The 26,728-nt window shown below is 35.4% G+C and overlaps 1 protein-coding gene across 1 annotated transcript in view; it reads left to right on the top strand.

Moving 5' to 3' along the window:
* The window catches only part of LOC125238807, a 70,682-nt gene that overhangs the window by 38,694 nt on the left and 5,260 nt on the right, over positions 1–26,728 (top strand). The gene's annotated exons all lie outside the window — the stretch shown is intronic.

Raw genomic sequence — 26,728 nt, 5'->3', positions numbered from 1 at the left:
GGCCGGCCATCTAATCGGTCCATTTGTACCAATCCATGTAGGAAAACATTCATTTAGAAAATCTGCTGCTCTCCGACTATTATGAGCCGGAGCTCCATCTTGTTGGAAAATTAAGTTTTCTTGCTCCGCCGCGGAAAGGTTTCTTATCTTATCCCTTAAAATTTGAAGTATTCCTAAATACTTTTCTGTGTTCAAGGTTCCTTGGTAAAAATGGATTAAGAAAACCCGGTTTTTTAAAAGTCCGCACCAACAGTTAAGTGAAAAACGCACTTGGTTATTAGTTTCAGTGACTCGTAGGGGATTTTCTTTAGACCAAATACGATTATTGTTGCGGTTATACATACCGTTATTGCTAAAGTTAGATTCGTCTGTCCAAATAATATTATCCAAAAAATTTGGATCTTCGAGCAAGCGTGCCTGGATATCAAGACAGAAATTTTTTCTCCTTTCTGTATCGCCCGGAAGTAACTTTTGAACCAATCGTCCTTCAACATAACTCTTAAAACCGTGTTTTTTTAATACACGGTGTATTTTACTTTTTGAAACTCCAATTTCCTGTTCTCCTTCTCTCACCGATGCTTTCGGAAAAGCCGAAAAGTAAATTAAAATACCAAGTTCTTCGTCGTTGATCGTATGGTTTTCTTGCTGTGGTTCTCTTGGGCGTTTATCGAAACGTCCCAGAGTTTTCAAATTGTTCACAAGCCTTTTCAAAACTTTACGAGACGGTATTTGTCTATCAGGATATTTTACGCCATACCACCGCAAACTTCTAGAGATATCTTTATCGTTCAAAAAATATGCTTCTATTAGATCAAAACTTACTTGATATGCCATGTTCGCAATAAATTAACACAATAACACTTGTGTAAGTGAATTAAGACTAAACAGATCAATATCCGAAAAACTAACGCTTGCACAGACTGTTCCATTTTCAAATTTAAGAACAACATTTAAAAATATCACTTCTTTTTAAAATATCTTAAAAAGTATGCATTCAAACAAACGCTGTCATAAACTGTTCCATTTTCAAATTTAACAATTATTTATTTTTGTTTCAAATTTGCCTTCTGTCTAGCTTACAGAGGACGTATTGAAATACTAAGTTTTATCAAATTATCATTTTATCCACACGTGCACTTATAATAAGGAAAACTTATGCCAGTACCTATTTTATGAAGTGGGTACTTATTTACGAATAATCAATGCTATCTTTGGAATGATAATATCGCTACTTTTCGAACGTCGTCTTCGGCAATAAATAACTTTCTTGAAATTTGACTCAATCATTTTATGGTGTTCCTTTCTTTTAAAATACTATGTTACTTAAGCAGAGTTATTATTTTTTAGCTGTTCTTTCGATTGGAATCATAAAAAAAGGGTGATTTTTTTTTCACATTTTAGTCGGTTCGATTCCCAGACGAAGCAAGTAATTTTTAGAAAATCTATGAATGCAGAATTACTAACTTTTAAAAATAACATAAAGTCTTCTTTGAGCAAAATTCACTATCTACGATATTTAAGGTACTTCCCCTTCATGTCCCATAAGTTTGGGACGCCCTGTATACAGTGTGTCAAGCCTTATACTTACTTCACTGGCTCAGCGACCCCAAAAAGGATCTTGGCCTGCGACACAAGAGATCGCCACTCTGCCCTATTTTGCGCCACTTATTATTAAATTATACCAGACATACACCTCGTTTTTATTGAATTCCGTTAATTTCAACGGAAAGTTCTTTAGGTCAAATACAATTGATTTCTCTAAGAAACTATCGTCCTAACTCTTACGGTTATCAAATTATTACAAAAATATTTAATTACTGAACACGTGTGTGGCATCCCTTACCACTTCCTTATGTTATTTGTTTTGACATGTGCCGTCAGACACTTGACACTGACTTTAAATGTTATGATTTAGGTCCTCTCACACTAATTAATTTATTTATTATGTATGGAAATGAAAAAAAATTTTTTTTCGAATTTAACGAAACGCGATATACAGGGTGGTCCCTGATGACGAACCTAAGTGCGTGTCGAATTTGACGGAAAACAATAAAAACAGGGTGTATAATTCATTAGTGTTATCATTAGTTAAAAGGTGTTTTCAGTTAAGTAAATACTCATAATTTTACACCCAATAATTATTTTTTTAAATTATCTCCAACAGCAATGCACTTAATCATGGTTTCCATGAGTCGATCACAGTCATTGAAATTACTTACATGAACTTTTAACGTTTAACTTTTAAAATTTTGCCGCCATTCAGTAATCTAATTATGTACTTCAATTTTACCACCGTTAAGAGATCTGATTAGCTTTACACACTATATATATCGAACTATACATTGTATTTGACCAAACCTTCCCTTAAAGTTAAGAGAATTTATACGAAAACAGGTTGTATAGAAAAAATATTTTCCATAAATATCCAGAGGAAAACGGGGACTGTTTGTAACTTTGTATGTAAATACTCTTTTCCTCTTAACGGTATGCGTATCACGAAAGAAAGCGCTTAATACCGTGACCTTAATCTTTACATTAAATATAATAATTAAGTGCATAAAACATTCGCATATTAATATCAAGAATTTATATCTAACGATTTTGAACTCTATTCCATTAAGAAAATAATTGTATAGGAACGTTAACGAATATGATCTCCATATAATTGTTTTAAGAGTTGGTTTGTAAAGGAAACGCAAGTTAATATGGTATCTTTTCATTGTGTTAAAATATTTGTGAAAAGTACGTGGGATGTAAGGATTAAGTTTTGTTTGAGGTATGAAGGATGTATATTTTTATGACAATGTGATAGTGACATGGGTTCTATAATATGAATTTCACCATTTTCCAAAACTAAAACTAAAAATTACTACTAAAACTAAAACTAAACTAAAAGTTACAAGCGGAAGTCTCTTTCCAACTTGTCATATCGTCGCTGCGCGTGCAAAATTCGCTATGTGATTTTTAACGATTTTTCGTTTTCAATGCCATTTTAAACCTTATTTCTAGATACATATGCTCCAAAATCAGCGTCGAGCTCATTTCAGTATTACAGGTTTTATCAAAAGTAGGTATGAGACGCCCATACATTGAATGTTCTTCCTATAATCGCTAACTGCAATAAATCACATAACTACATTATCTTCTTATAACAGCAGTTTTGGAATTGCGCCTGCTATGTGAATTATGACACATAGCTATATTTTTGGAAATATTGTATAATAAGATGTGTTAGATATTTGTGCCCGATTTGTACAATCTCATACATAGCGATAATTTAGTACTATTTGTAGAAATCGTGAATGTTTCCAGATCGTGTGTTTTGCGTCACATAGCAGGCTTTTCTTATAAAAATCTCTTAAAACTTGTTTAAATGGTGTATGGGAGCTAGGTTTGTCGTCAAGTATAACCTCTATAAATGAGACAGAGTGTAGTTTCCCTTTTTATTGAGACTATGTCTGAAAGTACTCACTCTGACCGAATTGTTATTTTTTAATATTAGTTAAAAATAAATCATTTCAAATTGATTTTTAAGATTAACTGTCAGAAATTTATAGTGTTTAGTATACTGACAAATTTCGTGTAGGGTTCAGTGTGTGTAAACGTAAACGTATATTACAAACTATCGAAATAAGATAAATTTATGCTAAGTAACTCAAAAAAATAGCAAGTGATTTATCATTGCCTTGAAGTGGCAAGACATCGTTTTGTATGAAATTTTGTGTGATAAGATCTACCTATCCTTTCTGGAAACATTTTACAATAAATTAATGAAAATGAAATGTTTAATAAATGAAAAAAAGCTGAATTGAGAAATCACATAAAGTTTTGAATGACAAAGATTTTTATCTTTTTCGGATCAAAAGGGAAAAATGGAACCCTTATACAATTATGTACTTTCTTGTCTATCCGTTTATCTATTTGTCAATATTCTTTATTTCGAGAAAACCCTATACTCAAGTTTACTGTACCGTTCCTTGAAGCTGTAAAAAAACCTTATTTCTAAGTAAATACAACATAGGTTAATTAAGTTGAAAAAAAAAATTGTTAAGTTTTTTCAAGTTAAACATGCATAATAAAAACTTATTCAATACGTAAATGTTTACATAATACCACAGCAACTTTGTAACTGAAATAACCTCCATTCATAAAAATTAATGGAATAAATATATTATTATAGTTGTAATATATTGGTAGTAAAGTAATATATTAATTAAATCGAGTTTTTTATTATAGTATTGTGTATTAAGCTTATAGTATTAAATCGTGGTTTTTCTGAAATAATTTATTCGAAAATGAATTGATAAATTACAAATAAACAACAACATAGTTAATTCAAATCATATAATTAAATAACTATGTGACGATAAAGTGCACAAATTGTATTTTGTTCCTTAAGAATAAAATCTAGTTATGTGATTGTAAGACACATACTGGTTTTTTACGACTCAAATTATAATCGCTATATAACATATTTATGAAAAGATATTTTTTTAACCTTATAATAACTAAAATATAATTTCAAGTAATTTCTTAATGTATGCAAAAGTGAAAATACTTATGCCATAAAAATATTGATTTATTTATGTTAAATAATTGCCGAAATAAACAGTTTTTTCTGTCTCCTGTAAAGTAGGTTAAAAACACATAGCGAAATTTGCACGCGCAGCGACGATATAACATTTACAACCGCTTGTAAATTGTTACTTGTACAGATGTACTGCGAAAAGATTTGCCTTCGAATTGTTACGGAAGCGTACGAACGTGTCATGCTATTTCAGTCAGTGTTAATACAAGATGTACTGACATTGACTGAACTAGCATGACAAATACGAACGTTTCCGAAGGAAACCCTTTTCGCTACATCTGTAGCTTCGAGAAATGGGCCCCTGGCAGGCAAACATCAGGCCGTCCCTATCGCACTATTTGTAAGTGCGATAGTGAGTTAGTGACGGCCAGATATTTTATCATTTATCGCGCGATAACGCTTGCCTGCCTGTGGCCGTATCATGCTCATGTTTTGTCACTTGTCATATCATGCGTCACTTTCGAACATACATACATGTTAGAACGTGACAGACATGATGGCAAACGATAAACAGCCGTCCATGTTAGCCCAGTTGAGTCTATGACTTGCAATGGAGAAAATATCATGTATGGTGTCTGACTACCAATCTGGCTTAGCAAGCTGACACTGGCAGTGCATGAGAAGCCGATGGTACTTGGTTCGAATCCCGGTAAAAGCATTTATGTGTGATGAGGATAATTATTTTCCCCGAGTCTCATGACTCAAGTGATGGTGGAGATAATATGTGAGTTTGTTTAGTAAAACGTCCCACTTTGTCGGTTACAATTAAGGCGAGATTTCCTTGTATCTCTTTATATGAATAAACTGACAAAGCGGCTTTATAGCAATCGACAAAGTGGGACGTTTTCCTGTGCACGCTCACATATTTAATATGTTAAAGTAAGGTCATAAGGTCATAACTTAAAAGTAGGTAGCCATTTTCAGAATTTGGGACCCAATATTAGCGTAAGTCGTTAACAATAACTTAACCACAAAATTAAAATTTTGAAAAAACCCCCGACCGCGACATTAGTAAGGCGGCGGAATTGAAAAAAGTCGTCTAGTTTTAAAGTTGATGTGACTGGAGAGTATACTGCTGACAAGTGGTATCGTTGTGATCGGTAGACTTTACTGAGTACGAAATAATGACTTGTCACTTTCTCAGACTGTGGGGGGGTTAACTATGACGTCACAAAGATCGCGGTCCCGGGTTTCAATTTTTTGCCAATTTGTCTAGAACCCCTTATCCAATTTTGAAAAATGAGGTGTCGATTGAAAGCGTATAACATGCTGATTAAGATTTATTATATGTGAAGAGTATAGTTTTGTTAGTTATTTTTTAATTAATAATAATGCAAAAAATACTTTTTTTTTACTCTCTTTTTTGATTTTTGTGACTCAAAAAGGCAATGAAAACGGCCACTTAGCTAAAAAATATGTTATATAAATCATTTAACTACATTATTAAGCTATCTGTTGCTTTTTAAATTTCTACGATTGGATAATAAATAAGCAAACTACAACCACATACCTGTAGGCGGGGAGTACCGCTTGACACGCGTTCCCATACATTCGGCGTCTACCAAATTACACCTCGCGCAAAATTCGTTTCAAGCAGATATACCTCTAATCTTATTCATCGTAACCTATCAATATTGGTATCATTTGAAAGTACAATTAAAGTACTTTAAGAAACAATGTCAATCATTTTCATAAAATCAATAATCGCCAGTCTGCGGTGGTTACAAAGGAAAAAGTGGGTATGCAATTTGACTGGTTTCCTAGGTTTGATACCCTAGACGAGTTTAAAAGGGGAGGTAAAGGTGACATATGGGTTGTTCTCTGGCCTAAAAGCTATACAGAGGGTCAGGGAGAAAAAAACTAGGGTTTCAGTTTAGTTTTAAGTTATTTTTCTTTTATTTGTTGATTTTATTGTGTTTAATTTTTTTGTAATTTTATCAAGGATACACATTGGTTTCTTTTGCTGAAAATTCCCTTTTTTATGAGATATGTTATGAATTTCATGGCATTTTCCGATAGAGACTAAAATTAACTTTCAAATAAGGCCACATAGTCATACTGATACATAGTCATACCCTTAATATTATATAAGTAAAAGTATGACTATGTGGCCTACTGATACATAGTCATACCCTTAATATTATATAAGTAAAAGTATGTGGCCTTATTTGAAAGTTAATTTTAGTCTCTATCGGAAAAAGCCATAAAATTCATAACATTTCTCATAAAAAAGGCAACTTTTAGCAAAAGAAACCAACGTGTATCCTTGATAAAATTACAAAAAAAATTTAACACAATAAAATCAACAAATAAAGGAAAAAATAACTTAAAACTAAACTTAAACCCTAGTTTTTTCTCCCCTGACCCTCTGTGTAGCTTTTAGGCCAGAGAAAAACCCATATGTCACCTTTACCTCCCCTTTTAAACTCGTCTAGGGTATCAAACCTAGGAAACCAGTCAAATTGCATACCCACTTTTTTCCTTTGTAACCACCACAGACTGGCGATTATTGATTTTAAAAAAATGATTGACATTGTTTTTTAAAGTACTTTAATTGTGCTTTCAAATGATATCAATATTGATAGGTTACGATGAATAAGATTAGAGGTATATCTGCTTGAAACGAATTTTGCGCGAGGTGTAATTTGGTAGACGCCGAATGTATGGGAACGCGTGTCAAGCGGTACTCCCCGCCTACAGGTATGTGGTTGTAGTTTGCTCATTTATTATCCGATCGTAGAAATTCAAAAAGCAACAGATAGCTTAATAATGTAGTTAAATGATTTATATAACATATTTTTTAGCTAAGTGGCCGTTTTCATTGCCTTTTGAGTCACAAAAATCAAAAAAGAGAGTAAAAAAAAACGTATTTTTTGCATCATTGTTAATTAAAAAATAACTAACAAAACTATACTTTTCACATATAATAAATCTTAATCAGCATGTTATACGCTTTCAATCGACACCTCATTTTTCAAAATTGGATAAGGGGTTCTAGACAAATTGGCAAAAAATTTAAACCCGGGACCGCGATCTTTGTGACGTCATAGTTAACCCCCCCACAGTCTGAGAAAGTGACAAGTCATTATTTCGTACTCAGTAAAGTCTACCGATCACAACGATACCACTTGTCAGCAGTATACTCTCCAGTCACATCAACTTTTCCCGAGACCCTCTCGCCGCTCTACTACATAGTAGACCGATTTTCATGAAACATGGCTAAGAACACTCCCGACATACCTACTCAGCTTTGAGAAAAAAAAACTAAATCCAAATCGGTTCCTTCATTCGGGAGCTACGATGCCACAGACAAACACACACACAGACAGACAGACAGACAGACACACACACAGACAGACACGTCAAACTTATAACACCCCGTCTTTTTTACGTCGGGGGTAAAAAATTAACTCCCTGTCAGTTTTGTGACGATAATTAAGCATGAAATTTCAATAAAAATATTGTTTTTGTGTTAATTACGTAAAGACTAAGCGGTAATCTACATTTAAAACGAAAAAAATGAAAATTTTTAGACAAATTTCATGCTTAATTGTCGTCACAAAACTAAATTCGAGTTAAATTTTGTTATCAACTTAAGCTTAGAAGAAGCCTTATTTCGACTTTACTGTTATAGTAAATTTTGGTAAGAATGATATTTTTATTTAATTAAGATTTTTCATTTTGTCAATAGAGTACTCAAATAAATATTTAACGATCTCATACCTACTCGTACTTTAAAAATTAACAAAATGTGACATGAAAATATAACAAATTCCTCAACAGGTCAAAAATAACTAAGTATATAAAATTTCAACATTTCTCAATGCAATCCTTAGATTTTTACAGATAATCTCTACCTCTACATCGCAATTTGCAAATAACTCGAAAGTGGGCCGGTGACATAGCCACTTTTCATGACAATCACGTCACGAGTCCCCATTATAACAAGTCGAACTTGCCTCTAGCAAAGAGCATCGAGTATTATAGAGAGTTACTGTCAAAGTAAATTGTTTAATCACAGTGCATAGACTGCCATCTCTCGACACAGGCTTAAAACTTTTGAACCTCAGTTTTGACAATTTAGTCCATATTCTTAGCATGATATGTGTTAAAATGTCAAATATTAATATTAGCGCCATCTAGCCGAGCGTCCCCCAAAGGTGTATCGCCATCTAGGTCACCGTACCTTTTTCTGTATGGTGTTGAGGTACGTTTTTTTCTTAGACTTTAGCTATCTATACGGAGTTACAATGTCTATACATATTATGTCTTTGCCTCTAGGGATGCATACCGAACGGTACAGGTTAATTCACAAGAGCTAGAATGAATGAAATGAATGAATGAAAGTATCTACAGGTTGGTTTATAAAAGCTGGAACGAATATTAAGTGAATGAAAGTATCTATAGGCTGATTCACAAGAGGTGGAACGAATGCAATTAACGACTGAATGAAAATGTCTAGGTACATTTATGTCACTAGATAAGTTTTGCAATAAATAAACAAATCGGGTCACAAGATAAAATGATAATTGCTATTGATGATCGCAATTTACATTGCTTGAAACTTGACCACTTTTCAGAATAGTTATAATTTTTAATTTAAGTGGTGTAATTTATCGTTACCTTTTACTAGTTATTTGTTATACAAGGGGGCAAAGTTGTATTTTTAAGCCGAGTGTGGAATTAAAAAAGAGAAAGGATTCTATAGTTGAACCACGAGCGAAACGAGTGGTTCGAGAATAGAATCCTGAACTTGCGAGTTTTTTAACACACGAGAAGTAATAGTTATTTGTTATACAAGGGAGCAAAGTTGTATTTTAACCGAGTGTGGAATTGCAACACGAACTAGCGAATGGATTCTAGTGTTGAACTACGAGCTAGCGAATGGATTCTATGGTTGAACCACGAGCGAAGCGAGTGGTTCGAAAATAGAATCCTGAGCGAAGCGAGTAGTTCAAAAATAGAATCCTGAGCAAAATATTCAAATTAAGAATTAAGAAGAAAAATCTATTTGGGTGCGTTCCATTTCACGCGTTTTGAGATTATATTGTTACTTAAGGTGCGTTCTGAATAAGTACAATGGAAGAGTCAAAAATACAATTTCTTGTACGATTTCAAGTGTTTTATGGTAAAATCATGTTATAAAATTGTTGATACAATTCGATGTGAAATTATTTGTTAAGACAATTTAAGCACAGGGAGAAAATCGTCCTGTCTGGGACATGCCTTTACAAGAAATTATATTTAAAAAAGTAACTAATGACACGTTCGGATTTCAAATATTCTTTGCTGAGCCCGTTCCTTTTGACATGCATGCTAGTTGTCTATTTTATTTTTTAATATTTTTGTGTAAATGTTCAATTTTTATTTGTGTGTCAATAAATGTTTTCTTATTCTTATTCTTATTCACTCTTGTGGATAAAATGCGATTTTGCTATCTGTTTTTAAAGAATAAAAAAGTCCTTTCCGAGCTAGTGAGGTGAAAAATACATTTGCACCCGAGTGTAACACAAAACTTTTCCCCTCACTGTAGCGAGGAAACTACAACGCAAAAAAATGCGTTTATCACTGCTTCCAGTAGTTCCACAGGTGGTAAATCATCTTTATTACTAGATTCACCTACTTTTATCAATTTTAAAGCAGTTAATTTGACTTTATTCAAGGTCAGATTACTTTACCCACTAGTGGATAAAATTCGTTTTTACCCGCTAGTATTAAAGGACAAAACACGTGTTTCCGAGTTAGTGAGGGGAAAATAAACAAATCGGGTCACAATCACAAGATAAAATGATTTGTTATTGATGATATAGATCGCAATTAACATTGCTTGAAAGTTGACCACTTTTCAGAATAGTTATAATTTTTAAGTGGTGTAATTTATCGTTACCTCCTTTTATATATTACCTACAGGAGAAATTAACTCATAGTACAAGGGTAACAAACGACCTTGTATGACTATGTGACTGCAGAGATACCTCAGAGCTGGTTAGCGCTGAATAAAGGTCTTGAGGTCAGCTTGCACTTTCTCTGATGCACCCGGCGATGCAGCGATAACTTGAAATATATCCTGTGTATAAGTCTTTATCTATAGCTATTTAGCGTGGGAACATTTGTGCGCATTCCGCTCCGCTAAGGCCGGCAACAGACAGTCTTAATTTTCATAATCTTAAAAAAAGATTTGTATGCAAACTGACACTGACAGATGATGTAATAGTGTTTGATTATTGTCAAATGCGTGTAACGAAACGCAAGTACAGGCTATTATGAATGTTCCAATACTCTTTCATGTACCTATAGTGTCAATAAACTGTCAGTGACAGTGAGTGCATTTGTTTTAGTACAGACGATTATGTTGTTCATGTTTGGAATGAACTGAGGAACTTCTAGAACATCGATAGAGAGGCAGCCATTGCATTGCGAGACTGACTGTGATCACAGTCAGCTGATATAAATGTAAACACTTTTTCCCCTCACTAGCTCGGAAACACGTGTTTTGTCCTTCAATACCAGCGGGTAAAAACGCATTTTATCCACTAGTGGGTAAAGTAATTTGACCTTGAATAAAGTCAAATTAACTGCTTTAAAATTGATAAAAGTAGGTGAATGTAGTAATAAAGATGATTTACCACCTGTGGAACTACTGGAAGCAGTGATAAACGCATTTTTTTGCGTTGTAGTTTCCTCGCTATAGTGAGGGGAAAAGTTTTGTGTTACACTCGGGTGCAAATGTATTTTACTTCTCGTGTGTTAAAAAACTCGCAAGTTCAGGATTATATTCTCGAACCACTCGCTTCGCTCGTGGTTCAACTATAGAATCCTTTCACTTGCTCGTTTTTCAATTCCACACTCGGCGTTAAAATACAACTTTGCCCCCTTGTATAACAAATAACTATTTAGAGTTCCGTAGTCAACTAGGAACCCTTATAGTTTCGCCATGTCTGTCTGTCCGTCCGTCCGTCCGTCCGTCCGCGGATAATCTCAGTAACCCTTAGCACTAGAAAGCTGAAATTTGGTACCAATATGTATATCAATCACGCCAACAAAGTGCAAAAATAAAATATGGAAAAAAATGTTTTATTAGGGTACCCCCCCTACATGTGAAGTGGGGGCTGATATTTTTTTTCATTCCAACCCCAACATGTGATATATTGTTTGATAGGTATTTAAAAATGAATAAGGGTTTACTAAGATCGTTTTTTGATAATATTAATATTTTTGGAAATAATCGTTCCTAAAGGAAAAAAAAGTGCGTCCCCCCCCCCTCTAACTTTTGAACCATATGTTTAAAAAATGTGAAAAAAATCACCAAAGTAGAACTTTATAAAGACTTTATAGGAAAATTATTTTGAACTTGATAAGTTCAGTAGTTTTTGAGAAAAATACGGAAAACTACGGAACCCTACACTGAGCGTGGCCCGACACGCTCTTGGCCGGTTTTAATTTATAATAATACACGAAGTGCCCCTAAACTACTGTTTTATTCATAAACATTACATCTGTCAGTGTCAGTTTGCATACAAATCTTTTTTTAAGATTATGAAAATTAAGACTGTCTGTTGCCGGCCTAACGCTACACTAAGGACCGACAAATCCCATACAAAAAAGCGTAACCCTGAAATGTATGCGCCTTTTAGGTTTAAAACTAGATAGCGCTGTTTCGCAGCCTGGAAGTGGCTAAAATCATATTTGCCCGAAATATTTTTGCGTATAAGAACAAATGACATATGTTTTTAAATTAAAGGAAGAATGGGAAAATTCACACCGGCAGGACTCGAACCTGCGTCCTCTGGCCTTGCCGGGGCCCCGGCTCGCAGACGTTTCTGCATGATAAAAAACAAATTTAACAAATGACATACTTCTTTATTTTAATATTATGATATCACGTCAATACACATTTTGAAAAAAATAAATTTGTAGGCCTCATCAGTGTAGTTATGATAGTATTTAATAGGTGGCGCTAAAAAAATGAGGTACGATTCTTAGTATGGACACATCTCGGACACTGGCGATCATTTATATGAAAGAGGCGCGTTCCTAGCACACATTCTAAAGTCGTGTAGGTGAACGCGTACCATGCTTGTATGAGTGAGATATGACAGGTTGACTGTTCGATTTTTTGACAGGCGGTAACTGTGAGGTAACCGAGAGGGGGTGGGCGGCGCTTTCAGCGGGGAGCGGAAGTGGCCATACTGTACGATAGTACTCTTTATTATACTGTGGTATGGAGACTGTAAATCCTATATAAATTATCCTTGCGCTACACTATCCAAACGCTTTATGTGTGGCGGAGGCTTTAACCGCACCTCAGGCACTGGCGACCAATATATGAAGGAGGCGCGTTCCTACGCACACAGTCTAAGCTCGTGTAGGTGAACGCGTACCATGCTTGTATGAGTGAAATATGACAGGTCGACTGTTCGCGTTTTTGACAGGCGGTAACTGTGAGGTAACCGAGAGGGGGTGGGTGGCACTTTCAGCGGGGAGCGGGAGTGGCCATACTGTACGATAGTACTGTTATACTGTGCTTTAACTGTCGCCACTCGCAAGATGCAGCGTGCAGTAGAAAGTGCATCAGTTGACACCGAGTTGACCTTTATTACGCCACGGGCGATAAAAGCGGAGATGACTCACACTCTCATTAGACGCAATGGCATTACCACAGTATAATAAAGGGTATTATCATACAGTATGGCCACTGCCGCTCCCCGCTGAAAGTGCCGCCCACCCCCTCTCGGTTACCTCACAGTTACCGTCTGTCAAAAACGCGAACAGTCAACCTGTTATATCTCACTCATACTCGTACAAGCATAGTACGCGTTCACCTACACGAACTTAGACTGTGTGCTAGGGACGGGCCTCTTTGGTATATTTAATCGCCAGTGTCCGAGGTGTGGCATTACTATGTCAAATATTACATGTAAATAAATACGATATAGGATAGATATAGGTCGCTTTTCGGTGAAGGAAAACATCGTGAGGAAACCGGACTAATTCCAATAAGGACTAGTTTACCCTTCGGGTTGGAAGGTCAGATGGCAGTCGCTTTCGTAAAAACTAGTACCTACGCCTAATCTTGGGATTAGTTGTCAAAGCGGACCCCAGGCTCCCATGAGCAGTGGCAAATGCCGGGATAACGCAAGGAGGATGATGATGATACAAAGGTGTTGACCCTTGTTACGGGCGATAAAAGCGGAGATGCCTTGATGATCATCTTATGACATTTGCATACTTGTATGAAATGAAATAATTGCCATCTAAAGACTCAGCATTTGTCTGCAAACATAAACCGGACAAGACTCATTCATAGATATAGATACTATGACATTTGCAAACTTGAAAATGCAGTAATGGCATAGATTCCTTGAGTTGACGGTCAATAGAATATTTGTAGTTTTTTATGCGCTTTTTAGTACACCCAACTATAAAGCGCATAGAAGTAATCTACTTGCCTACGGTCAACTGGGGTCGCTTTAAAACGCAGGGACGACTTTGAAAATTTAGTTTTAAAGTCATACTGTAAGTAAATTCGCGATTTTCTATGGTAGATTTACAAGAATATTTATTAATCTAATTAGTAACATGAACAGTTTCAGTAAATAATGAATAATGTTAATTTTAAAGCCGTTCAAACACCATCAAAGTAACCCCAAATTCTCCTAAAGTCATCCCGGTTGACGGTAGCTCAAGTACAGTTAAGTGCAAAAATACGTATCGATTTTATCCGCTCAAAAATATGTACCGAGACCTTATTCCGCCGACATAAAGTGCTATGGGACATATTTTTGATAAGTTGTACGCACCCATACTTTTACACTTGACTGTACCTACAGATTTTATAGCTCCAATATTTTATCGCTCCTACCTAAGTATATAATTTTACTATTTACTATTTACTATTTACTATTGTTCGGAGAACCAACAGCTATTAATACAGAAAGGTTAACTTAATTAGGTTACAAAAAGCCAATTACAGGTTCCCACCAATAGTAACATACTGGGAGTTATTAGGTGGTTTACACTATCACATTGCAATACTAAGCAACCTACTTAATCTAACTAGATTTTAAACAAAACAAAACAAAAAATATCATGCTTAAATGACACACTCGCTTTAAAAAACTACAGTCATCGGGTAGGGCAAGCTCACTCAAAGCTATTGTTCACTAGATTACGCCGCACAGATTGGATATTACTGTTAAAAATGTTTATGTCTAAGTTTTTCGTTAACTTATTTAAACTTTTACTCGCACGTATTAAAAAACTGTTTTGCCGGTAGTTGCGCGTACAGATGGGAATAGAAAGGGGAGGAAAGTGTCTCTTGGATCTAGATGGAGTATTGAAAGAAAGTTCAGCTAGCAAATCGGGGCAGTCCACGTTCCCATTGGTTATGTTTAAAATATAAATTATGTCCGCAATGTCACGACGTCTATTTAGAGGAATGAGATGGTGTTTTTTACATATGTTAATATAGTTGGATAATATCAACATGACCACTTAAAAGTTTAAGTTTAAGTTAGTCAATTTCATTCATTCTTCCAGTTTGAAAACCCGGATTTTGTATTCACTTTATAACTGCACTTTCAAGACTAATGTAGGTAATTGCTTACTAATTTTCAAGACCTATTAATTACCATTAGCAATAAAAGCTTATGAATATTATGATTATTAATATTGCAGCTCTCATAAGTTTACTATCGTAAATACACGCAGATTATAATTAAATGTACATACTGCCAAGAACCCAATTAAGCGATCGAGTCAATATAGTAAATGGCAGCGGTATAAATGTTAATGCACATGTCGCAGTAAGATAGATAAAGCCGTTAATATAGTTATAACCCTAGGAATATAATTATACGTCGTAACATAAGTAGTTAAACGAAAGCGATTAATTGCTATCTTACTAGGAATATAACTATGATACGTTACTAGTTTAGTCATATAGTTATATGACTGGATTAAGTTTAGTGAAATGATTGTAGGCAGGAATGCGGCGGTGCGGCGGAGGTATAGTTATAACCCTAGCAATATAATTATATGCCGTAACATAGCTAAACAAAAACGATTACCATCTTACTAGGAATATAATTATAATACGGTATTTAAAATTGCAAACGGGACGTAATCGCGTATTACTATGTATTAAGTCCCGTTTGCAATTTTAAATATGTGTAAAAATCGTGAAAGTTTAAATCAGTGTTTTATAATACGTATAGCGGGACGATTTGGAATAACAACACCGTCACTGACGTTAGAACAAAGTTTATTTTGTATCGAACATAGTACACAAGGTTTGGTTACTAAACAAACGAATCCAAGCTATATTAGTTAAAACGTAACAGTTAGGGCATGCTCCCGGTATTTCCCGGCTCTTGATTTTCCGGGAAATACCGGTAATTTTATGGTGGCGAAAGAACCGGGACAAAAATTTAGGAACCGGTGCTCCCGGTTCTTTTCAAAATATCCGATTTATTTAATTTAATCTGACAAGATAAACATGATATTTATCGCAAATAGTGCAATTTGCAGCACTACACTGCTACAATTATACTACTGAACTTAATCCAGTAATATAACTATATTACTTAACTAGAGACGTATTATAATTATATCCCTAGACTAAGTTTAATCCACTGATATAATTATATAACTAAACTAGTAACGTATTATAATTATATTTCTAGTAAGATGGTTATGAATCGCTTTTGTTTAGCTATGTTACGGCATATAATTATATCCCTAGGGTTATAAGTACCTCCGCCGCACCGCCTCACTCCTGCCTACAATCATTTCACTAAACTTAATCCAGTCATATAATTATATGACTAAACTAGTAAGGTATTATAATTATATTCCTAGTAAGATGGTTATGAATCGCTTTTATTTAGCTATGTTACGGCATATTATTATATCCCTAGGGTTATAACTAAACCTCCGCCGCACCGCCTCACTCCTGCCTACAATCATTTCACTAAACTTAATCCAGTCATATAATTATATGACTAAACTAGTAACGTATTATAGTTATATTCCTAGTAAGATAGCAATTAATCGCTTTCGTTTAACTATGTTACGACGTATAATTATATCCCTAGGGTTATAACTATATAACGGCTTTATCTATCTTACTGCGACACACACATTTATTATACGTTACACTATCTCTTGACCTTCTTCGCTTTTTCTGTGCCCCGTGGCCTAAGCGTGCATCCGGGAGAAGAATATATTAAAAACCCAACGCATTAACATTTCATAAAAAAAATAGGGCATTTATTTGTGTGATCATTCAAATATTTGTTCCTGAGTCATGGATGTTTCTATGTATATAAGTACTAGTAGTCATAGGGCTTACGGAAAAAAACTGCATTTTATGCAGAAAGCAAGCCACTTTGCACAGTGATACTAGGGACCAATATAAATGATTTCATCCGAGGAAACACGATTTTCATCCACTAGAATTCAAGATGGCGGACATTTTCCAAAATGGCGGCCGCATATTTTTAAAAAATTATAGAATCGTAACGGCTGCACCGATTTTGATGGTTGAGGTGTCTATCGCATCGTATTGAAGCGTTAATTAATATAAAAAATTAAAGTCATAAAAAATTAAGATGGCGGCCGAATAATAAGAAAAATATGAAAATTTCAAACTATTTTTTTTCATTCTCGTGCAATTTACTAATAAATTTTCTATGATATGGTTACATTTTTATGTATTTAAATTAAACCTGATAATATTATCTACATAATAAAATAAAAATCATGAAAATTCATTGAGTAGTTTTTGAACTATACTCATTTGAAATGGAGCGCGCGGATTTGAAAGACGTTTTCGCACGTGATGTAAACAATTTTGGAATCATAACGGCTGCACCGATTTTAATGGTTGGGGTAGCTATCAGTTTGTATTAAAACATTTATTCATATAAAAATTAAAATCATTTAAAAAATAAAGATGGCGGCCGAATAATAAAAAAAATATAAAATTTTCATTTTTTTTTATTTTCACGAAATTTACAAACAGTTTTTCTACCATATGGTCACATTTTTATTTTTTTAAATAAAATCTAATATTAACATCTGCAAAATAAAACAAAAAAACATTAAAATCCGTTCAGTAGTTTTTGAACTATACGCATTGAAAATGAAGCGCGCGGGTTTGAAAGACGTCTTTGCACTTGATATGTGATGCATCGTATCATTTGGTACCGCTATACACGCAAGACTGATTATTTATTTTGGTCACAACTTACTATATTACTATTCAGAATCAATGTTTTTAGTATTTATATACATTATTAGTTTTTTATTCCGAGTTTAGGTATATTTAGATAACCCCCGTAAACTTGACCATCACATAATTTGTATTTTAATACGTAAAAGAACTTAAATGCACATAACATAACATTTGTATTAATAGCAATAAAATTGTCCTTTCCGAGGACTCCAGAGATAATTTTCGACAACTTAGGGGCTTCAGAAATATCTATGTATAAAATAACTTGTTTTCTGCGACAAGGAGCGTATGTTTTTGTAGTGCTGGCGATGTTGGTGGGATGCTGGTTATTAATTTTGGTTGGAAACAGTTCCAAGCGCACCAAGTTAATCGATAAATGTTGAGTCTGCGGATCAAGTTTTCAAGCATGGCCATTATTCCTCCAGGAATACACTGTTCAGCATGACAACCAACAATACTTTTTCCAGAAACTATAGCCTGTTGATGTTATAAGTGTGGTGATTTTTTTTTCTAAACAATTTACTTCCTCAGAAAACATTTGCTCTGCTATTTCAGGGTAAACCATAGGAACGTAACCGGAAGAAGCTGATAGCCTCATTGTACCTCGCCCAAAAGATATGGCGGAACAGGGACTCACGCGTATCATCACATCTTCCGATACAGATGTCTTGGTATTTAAATAAAAACCACTGGAGTCTTCGGGTGAAGGATAGACGTAAAGTCAGTGGCCAGATTCGGGTTTGGTTGGACCTAGCTTAGAGCCTCGAAAGGTATTTGCCTCATGTGAGACCTCGAGTGAGTTCAGGGTGGTAACGGATGCTAGAGTGTCCCATGCCCTTCGTTGAGTTTATCTCGCAGTTTGTAGCCGTGGAGGCTTTCAGGGCGTTACGTGCGAGATCGGACGTGATGTAAATGGAGGCAGGAATGACGGCAAAATGACACTTTACGAGTGCCTCAGCCGCCAAACCATACCGGTAAACAGGCCTGAGTCCATGCTTGCTCACTAAAATATGTGTTAAGAACGGTCCCAATTTGGCATTTAAGCATGTGATCTATGGAGCTAATTATATTGGGAAATTTCCAATTCTTATCTAGTATATTTTCTTAAGACTTCAAATGAGAATAACCTACCGGAGTATAAGGTACTACTGCTATTCGTGGTTTTTACGCTTTTACGTCTGATACGTTAAGTTAAGTTATACCAGCTTTGATAGAAACATCGCAGTAACTACAAACTCTTCCTGGAGGAATAATCGCCATGCTTGAAAAGTTCACTCCAGTTCAACTTGGTGAGCAAGAAACTGTTTAAGTACTACCGAAAATAAATTAGTACCTAACCAACATCGGCAGCACTCCGTGTCGTATAACAACGCCCCATATTCTGGATATTACTTCTGTGCCTATGCCATCATCCTGGGGTTGGAAGACGTACAATGATAGTTGGGTACTGCAGTGGTCTGAAAACAGGGAGATATGGTATGAATATGTATACTTGGACAATTGCGGTTGTGAAAAAGGCTGCGAAACAATACGCTGTACGTGTTGTGGGTCTACCCTGCGCGGCGCAATGCAAATAATGCAATGTATTAATAATGTTATCATTATTTCCTTGTTTGATATTATTTTGTATCTCTTTTATCTTTCAGTATAACCTAGACGAGAAGCAAAAAATATGTTTTGTATTAATAATGTTTCCGTAGCCCCTACAGGAGTTATAATTTTAGAACAAAACGGGACTTAATCGCGTAAACACTTACATTTATATTAGGCCCGACGTTTCGAACATCACATTATGTTCGTGGTCACGGGTAGACTGGCGAGGAATTGCATCAACATCTTCTAGCCGCGCGAGTTTCTCGAACTACCCGCACTTGTTCTTGATTATTCACTTTTGCGCTAGGGTTGTCACTTTGCCTAGACACACAACACTCACGACATCAGCCGGTGTGTCCCTCGGTGTTTTTTCACGCTTACATTTGCTAATCACTGGATTCCACGAAGAAGAAATTCCCTGTCCCTCATTTTGGTTGAAATTTCGATGCTTCCTAATTTCAATCGCTTCACGTACTTTTCTGCTGTAGAACAGACGTTCCGTTGATAGAATTTTGGGACTATGGAGCTCGATCCAGTGGTTTGGTCCCGACTGTAGCAGATGTTCAGCTACCGCAGACTTATTAATTTGGCGGTTTGGCCTACAGGAGTTGTCGAAAATTATCTCTGGAGTCCTCGGAAAGGACAATTGCTATTAATATAAATGTTATGTTATGTGCATTTAAGTTCTTTTACGTATTAAAATAAAAATTATGTGATGGTCAAGTTTACGGGGGTTGTCTAAATATACCTAAACTCGGAATAAAAAACTAATAATGTATATAAATACTAAAAACATTGATTCTGAATAGTAATATAGTAAGTTGTGACCAAAATAAATAATCAGTCTTGCGTGTATAGCGGTACCAAATGATACGATGCATCACATATCAAGTGCAAAGACGTCTTTCAAACCCGCGCGCTTCATTTTCAATGCGTATAGTTCAAAAACTACTGAACGGATTTTAATGTTTTTTTGTTTTATTTTGTAGAAGTTAATATCAGATTTAATTTAAATAAATAGAAATGTGACCATATGGTAGAAAAACTATTTGTAAATTTCGTGAGAATAAAAAAAATTGAAAATTTCATATTTTTTTTATTATTCGGCCGCCATCTTCATTTTTTAAATGATTTTAATTTTTGTATAAATAAATGTTTTAATACAAACTGATAGCTACCCCAACCATTAAAATCGGTGCAGCCGTTATGATTCCAAAATTGTTTACATCACGTGCGAAAACGTCTTTCAAATCCGCGCGCTCCATTTCAAATGAGTATAGTTCAAAAACTACTCAACGGATTTTCATGATTTTTAATTAATTATGTAGATAATATTATCAGGTTCAATTTAAATACATAAAAATGTGACCATATCATATAAAATTTATTGGTAAATTGCACGAGAATGAAAAAAAAAGTTTGAAATTTTTATATTTTTCTTATTATTCGGCCGCCATCTTAATTTTTTTATAATTTTATTTTTTTATATTAATTTATGCTTCAATACAATGCGATAGACACTCCAACCATCAAAATCGGTGCAGCCGTTACGATTCTACAAATTTTTAAAAATATGCGGCCGCCATTTTGGAAAATGTCCGCCATCTTGAATTCTAGTGGATGAAAATCGTGTTTCCTCGGATGAAAACGTTTATATTGGTCCCTAGTATCACTGTGCAAAGTGGCTTGCTTTCTGCATAAAGTGCAGCTTTTGACCAGAATTTCGCCGTAAGCCCTATGACTATAGCACTTGCTGGCGGCTTCGCTAGCGTCAGAAAAAGACAAAAAGTAGCCTATGTCACTCTCCATCCCTTCAACTATCTCCTTAATAAATCACGTTAATCCGTCGCTCCGTTTTGCCGTGAAAGACGGACCAACAAACTGACACACAATTTCCCATTTATAATATTAAGTATGGCATCCGTTGGCTCGTTGGGTAGACGACATTCGAAAAACTGCGGGGCATATCTGGATGAGATTATCCCAGGACCGGGATAAGTGGCGTACACGAAGGGAGGCCTATGCTCAGCAGTGGCTGAAATGATGATGATGATGAATTCATCGATTAAGTATCGATTTGTATATTATACCAAAGACATATGTAACTCCGTGTAGACAGATAAAGTCTAAGAAAAAAACGTACCTCAAAACCATACAGAAAAACCGGCCAAGAGCGTGTCGGGCCACACTCAGTGTAGGGTTCCGTAGTTTTCCATATGTTTCTCAAAAACTACTGAACCTATAAAGTTCAAAACAATTTTCCTAGAAAGTATTTATAAAGTTCTACTTTTGTGATTTTTTTCATATTTTTTAAACATATGGTTCAAAAGTTAGAGGGGGGGACGCACTTTTTTTTTCTTTAGGAGCGATTATTTCCAAAAATATTAATATTATCAAAAAACGATCTGAGTATACCCTTATTCATTTGTAAATACCTATCCAACAATATATCACATGTTGGGGTTGGAATGAAAAAAAAAATCAGCCCCACTGTACATTTAGGGGGAGTACCCTAATAAAACATTTTTTTCCATTTATTATTTTTGCACTTTGTTGGCGTGATTGATACACATATTGGTACCAAATTTCAGCTTTCTAGTGCTAACGGTTACTGAGATTATCCGCGTACGGACGGACGGACGGACGGACAGACAGACATGGCATACTTGACTACGGAACCCTAAAAAGGTACGGTGAACTTGATGGCGATACACCTTTGGGAGACGCTCGGCTAGATGGCGCTAATATTAATATTTGACATTTTAACACATATCAAGCTAAGAATATGGGCCAAATTGTCAAAACAGAGGTTCAAAAGTTCTAAGCTTGTGTCGAGAAATTGCCTGCATGATTTCTTTTAAATAGATAACGGACTAATCACTACCACGTTTCGCGTGGGAAAATTAGGATACAATTATGAATCAACTCACGTTTGCGATGCGTTAATCGGATGTATGTATGTTTGTATGTCCGCATGTATATGGGTAAGAGGCACGGCCGCTTTCAGACCTGTTGGTCGACCGGTCGGTTAATTTGTTGCTTTACTTGACTTGCTGGTGTTTAACTTGATAGTGAATTAATACAATCAATTCTGAATGAAAGATTTGATTAGTTTTAGATGTTGTTTTGATACTTTGGCACAGTGTAATCCATACTAATATTATATTATAAATGGGAAAGTGTGTGTGTCTGTTTGTTTCTCCGTCTTTCACGGCAAAACGGAGCGACGAATTGACGTGATGTTTTAGGTGAAGATAGTTGAAGGGATGGAGAGTGACATAGGCTACTTTTTGTCTCTTTCTAACGCGAGAGAAGCCGCGGGCAAAAGCTAGTAATTAATAAAAGGATACTATCGTATAATACGTTATGTAATTTGATATTTGCCAGTCGCTTTTCGGTGAAGGAAAACATCGTGAGGAAACCGGATTACGCCATCTAAGCCACCGTACCTTTTTCTCTAGGGCTTTGAGGTACGTTTTTTTCTTAGACTTTATCCGTCTATACGGAGCTACTTATGTATTTGCTTTTAGTAACTCTATTGAAGCTTATTCACTGATCATGATCGTCATTTAAATTAAGAACAGTTACGTAAACCTGTTCGGTACAAAACATCTCGAAAACTCCTTACTTTCACTCTTCAAGTCACGAACCATGATAGGATCAAAGTATGGTCATTTGTTAGTCTGCAGTGTTGGTCATGACTCATCGATGTAATTCGAGAAGAACATAGGTAGCAAGAATTTCTAGAGAAACGAAGAAAAATAATACCTACCTATAGTGACGTATTACCATTTATTGTGTGTAAAATAATACCGCAATTAATTCGTAAAATAAATAAATAATGTAGGACATTCTTACACAGATTGACTGAGTCCCACGGTAAGCTCAAGGTGGCTTGTGTTGTAGGTACTCAGACAACGATATATGTATATAATATACAAATACTTATATACATAGAAAACATCCATGACTCAGGATCAAATATCTGTGTTCATCAAGGGTCAAAAAAATTAAAACTCCAGCTTCCACAAACCGAACTAAAATAAAATTTTGCCTATAACTTAACCACAAAATTGAAATTTTGAAAAAATCCCCGACATAGTGGACAGAAGTTCATGAAACATGGCTAAGAACACTCCCGACTAACTCAGCTTTCAAAGAGAAAAAAAACTAAATCGAAATCGTTTCATCCATTCGGGAGCTACAATGCCTCAGACAGACACACACAGTCAGACAGACAGGCAGACAGACAGACAAACAGACAGACACGTCAAACATACATATAACACCCCGTCGTTTTTGCGTCCGGGGTTAATAAATAAATGAACGAAACGACTCAACGATCACCTAATACATTTCGAAGGCCGCAATCACAATGAGACAATAGTACATTACGATACAAGTGCGTAAAAAAGGAAGTTCGAAACGAGTGGCGATAAATTAAAACACGACCGAAGGGAGTGTTTTAAATCGACACGAGTTACGAATTTCCTTTTCGCACGTGTATCGTACGACGTTTTTCAGTACAGATGGCCTTCCGAAGTTTCGACCTGGCATATAATGAACCACTTCTCGCACTAGTGCGTAAAAAAAAACACCATCTGTACTGAAAAGGTTATTTACGCGAGAACAATCACTAAATATAATGTTTCTAAGGTAGGTAAATTTTATGTTTTTCCAACTCAGAATCACTCGCTTTCGATCTAGGACAAAAAACAGGAGTCAAAAAAATGGTCCCAATATTTCTATTATTTTGCATACTTTCCACTTTGTAACCGCTGTTTGAAAAATGGTAACGAAGTGGAAATATTAAATTTGGGACGCTTTTTTACCTATAGTAGGATCGAAAGGGCTCATGATTCTGAGTAGGAAAAACATCAACCCCCTTATTCATAAACGTTCACTAAAGTTATCAAGCCGATAAAGTTCGTTTGTCCCTTTCTATCACACCAATACGTCAGAAAGGGACAAACGAACTTTATCGGCTTGATAACTTGAACGTTTATGAATATAGGGGTAAATCTACCCATTTTGAAAGAAATGTTTTGAAACTTTTTTCCCGAAAATGCCCAAATAGTTAAGATCGTGAGAGATAGGTACTCGTATTTTTTGTGTACTTATATAACATATTATCGCAGGCCCGTAGCTAATTAGATACCTAACTCTTGCTTTCTCGCAGACGGTTGTAAATTAATTCAAATTTTGTAGACATTTTACGACATCAGGACGATTTTAAATCTGGTTTACTTTCTCTGATAGTTGGAATTTGCATTCAAATTTAAAAATAAGTAGACGTAGATTTTTTATAACCGTTTAACCATCAACTTGACCAGTGGTGACAGATGAGAATAAATTATGTCCTTGTCGAAACAAATGAAGGTGATTTATACTCTGTCAAACAAGTCTGTCAGTAAATAAGAACAAAGAAAACTATAGGTATCCTTTTCTCTAGCTCCCTAAAGAAAAGGACGCATATAGTTTTCTTTGTTCTTATTTACTGACAGACTTGTTTGACAGAGTTATAGTAGGTAGTAAATTGTTATTTTTAACCCCCGACGCAAAAACGAAGGGGTGTTATAAGTTTGACGTGTCTGTCTGTGTGTCTGTCTGTTTATCTGTCTGTCTGTGTGTGTGTGTCTGTATGTGGCATCGTAGCTCCCAAACGGATGAACCGATTTAAATTTAGTTTTTTTTTGTCTGAAAGCTGAGTTAGTCGGGAGTGTTCTTAGCAATGTTTCATGAAAATCGGTCTATGTCGCGGTCGGGGGTTTTTCAAAATTTTTAGATAAGATGGAGCGCATCGCCAACAAACTGTTCTACAGTTTGGCGAAACTTTAATAATATGCTTGTGTACATCCATACATTGTTTCGTTAATTAAAAGAAAAAAAATGTACCCTAGTGTGAATTAGGGACAAATGAGAGTACACAGATATTCCTAACGTAACTATACGAGTATGCATAAAATAAAGGTGAGCTGTAAAAGTGCATGGCGATTTTCTCAATGAATTCATTCATCATTTCTCCATGCAACTTTGCAGCTCAATGTACACAAGCCTTCCTCTCACGATCTCAGTGTTTTATAATCAGAGATCGGACAGTTGGGCGTCTTTTGTCTGTTACCCTCCGTGGATCTTTCTCACTTGGTGGTCTCATCGGAAGATCAGCGCTGGAAGTCCCCAGCAACACGCTGAGATGAGGCCATTTCGTGGCACTTCATTATTTTCTGTCTTATTGTTATTATGTGTATTTTGTCTTGCCTGTGTTCACGAATAAATGTTATTCTATTCTATTCTATTCTAGAGAGTGCGCCCACGGGCGACTTTTCGAAGCGACTTTTTTGTCGCGACCATGGGCTAGTATGAAAGTGCGCTCACGAAGCGACGCAACTTTTCATACAAATACGTAAGTCGCCGAGCAACTTTGTCACCCGTGAGCGCGCACCCTTACGTTGTTAGAATGATGCCCAATTGTTCGAATTCTGTTTATAATCCATGTGAAGAATTTCCTTAAACTCTTTTTTTTTTAATACAGACGTGAGTTATATACTTATTTACGTAATTAAGATAAAATAATTACACAAATAATCTACTTATCTCAGTTGGCCCATTTCTCCAAGATGAACACAAATAATACGTACTTATTTTCTACGAATAGTCTAATCTAAGTAATTTATTTGTTTTAATTCAGAGGTCTACTTTCATATACAAAATGTTTATTTATGATTGGTTTATAATCAAAGACATATGTAACTCCGTATAGACAGATAAAGTCTAAGAAAAAAACGTACCTCAAAACCATACAGAAAAATGTTCGGTTACCTACATGGCGATACACCTTTGGGGGACGCTCGGCAAGATGGCGCTAATATTAATATTTGACATTTTAACACATATCAAGCTAAGAATATGGGCCAACTTGTCAAAACTGAGGTTCAAAAGTTCTAAGCTTGTGTCGAGAGATGGCAGTCTATGCACTGTGATTACACATTTTACTTTGACAGTAACTCTCTATAATGCTCGATCCTCTTTGTTTATAATTAATTCAATTTAATGTTAAATTATATTTTTTTAATGAAATAGGATCCACCGGTCCCCAGTCATGTTTTATTCGGACGCGCTTGGACACCCGCGACACCAGAGTGGTTGTAAGTGCGTTGCCGACTTTAAGATTGGGCGCTCTTGTCTTTGCCTGGGCACATGTATTTACAAATCTCTCACCCATCTTCTGTTTTTCAATTTAGATTCTTATTCTCTTAGCAATACGGGTCAGAGTTAAGCCTCCGGCACAAATAAAGCGTTTTGATAGCGTA

The sequence above is a fragment of the Leguminivora glycinivorella genome, chromosome 24, assembly GCF_023078275.1.
Source record: "Leguminivora glycinivorella isolate SPB_JAAS2020 chromosome 24, LegGlyc_1.1, whole genome shotgun sequence".
NCBI classification, from domain to species: Eukaryota; Metazoa; Arthropoda; class Insecta; order Lepidoptera; family Tortricidae; genus Leguminivora; species Leguminivora glycinivorella.
This window is presented reverse-complemented; position numbering and strand designations above follow the sequence as displayed.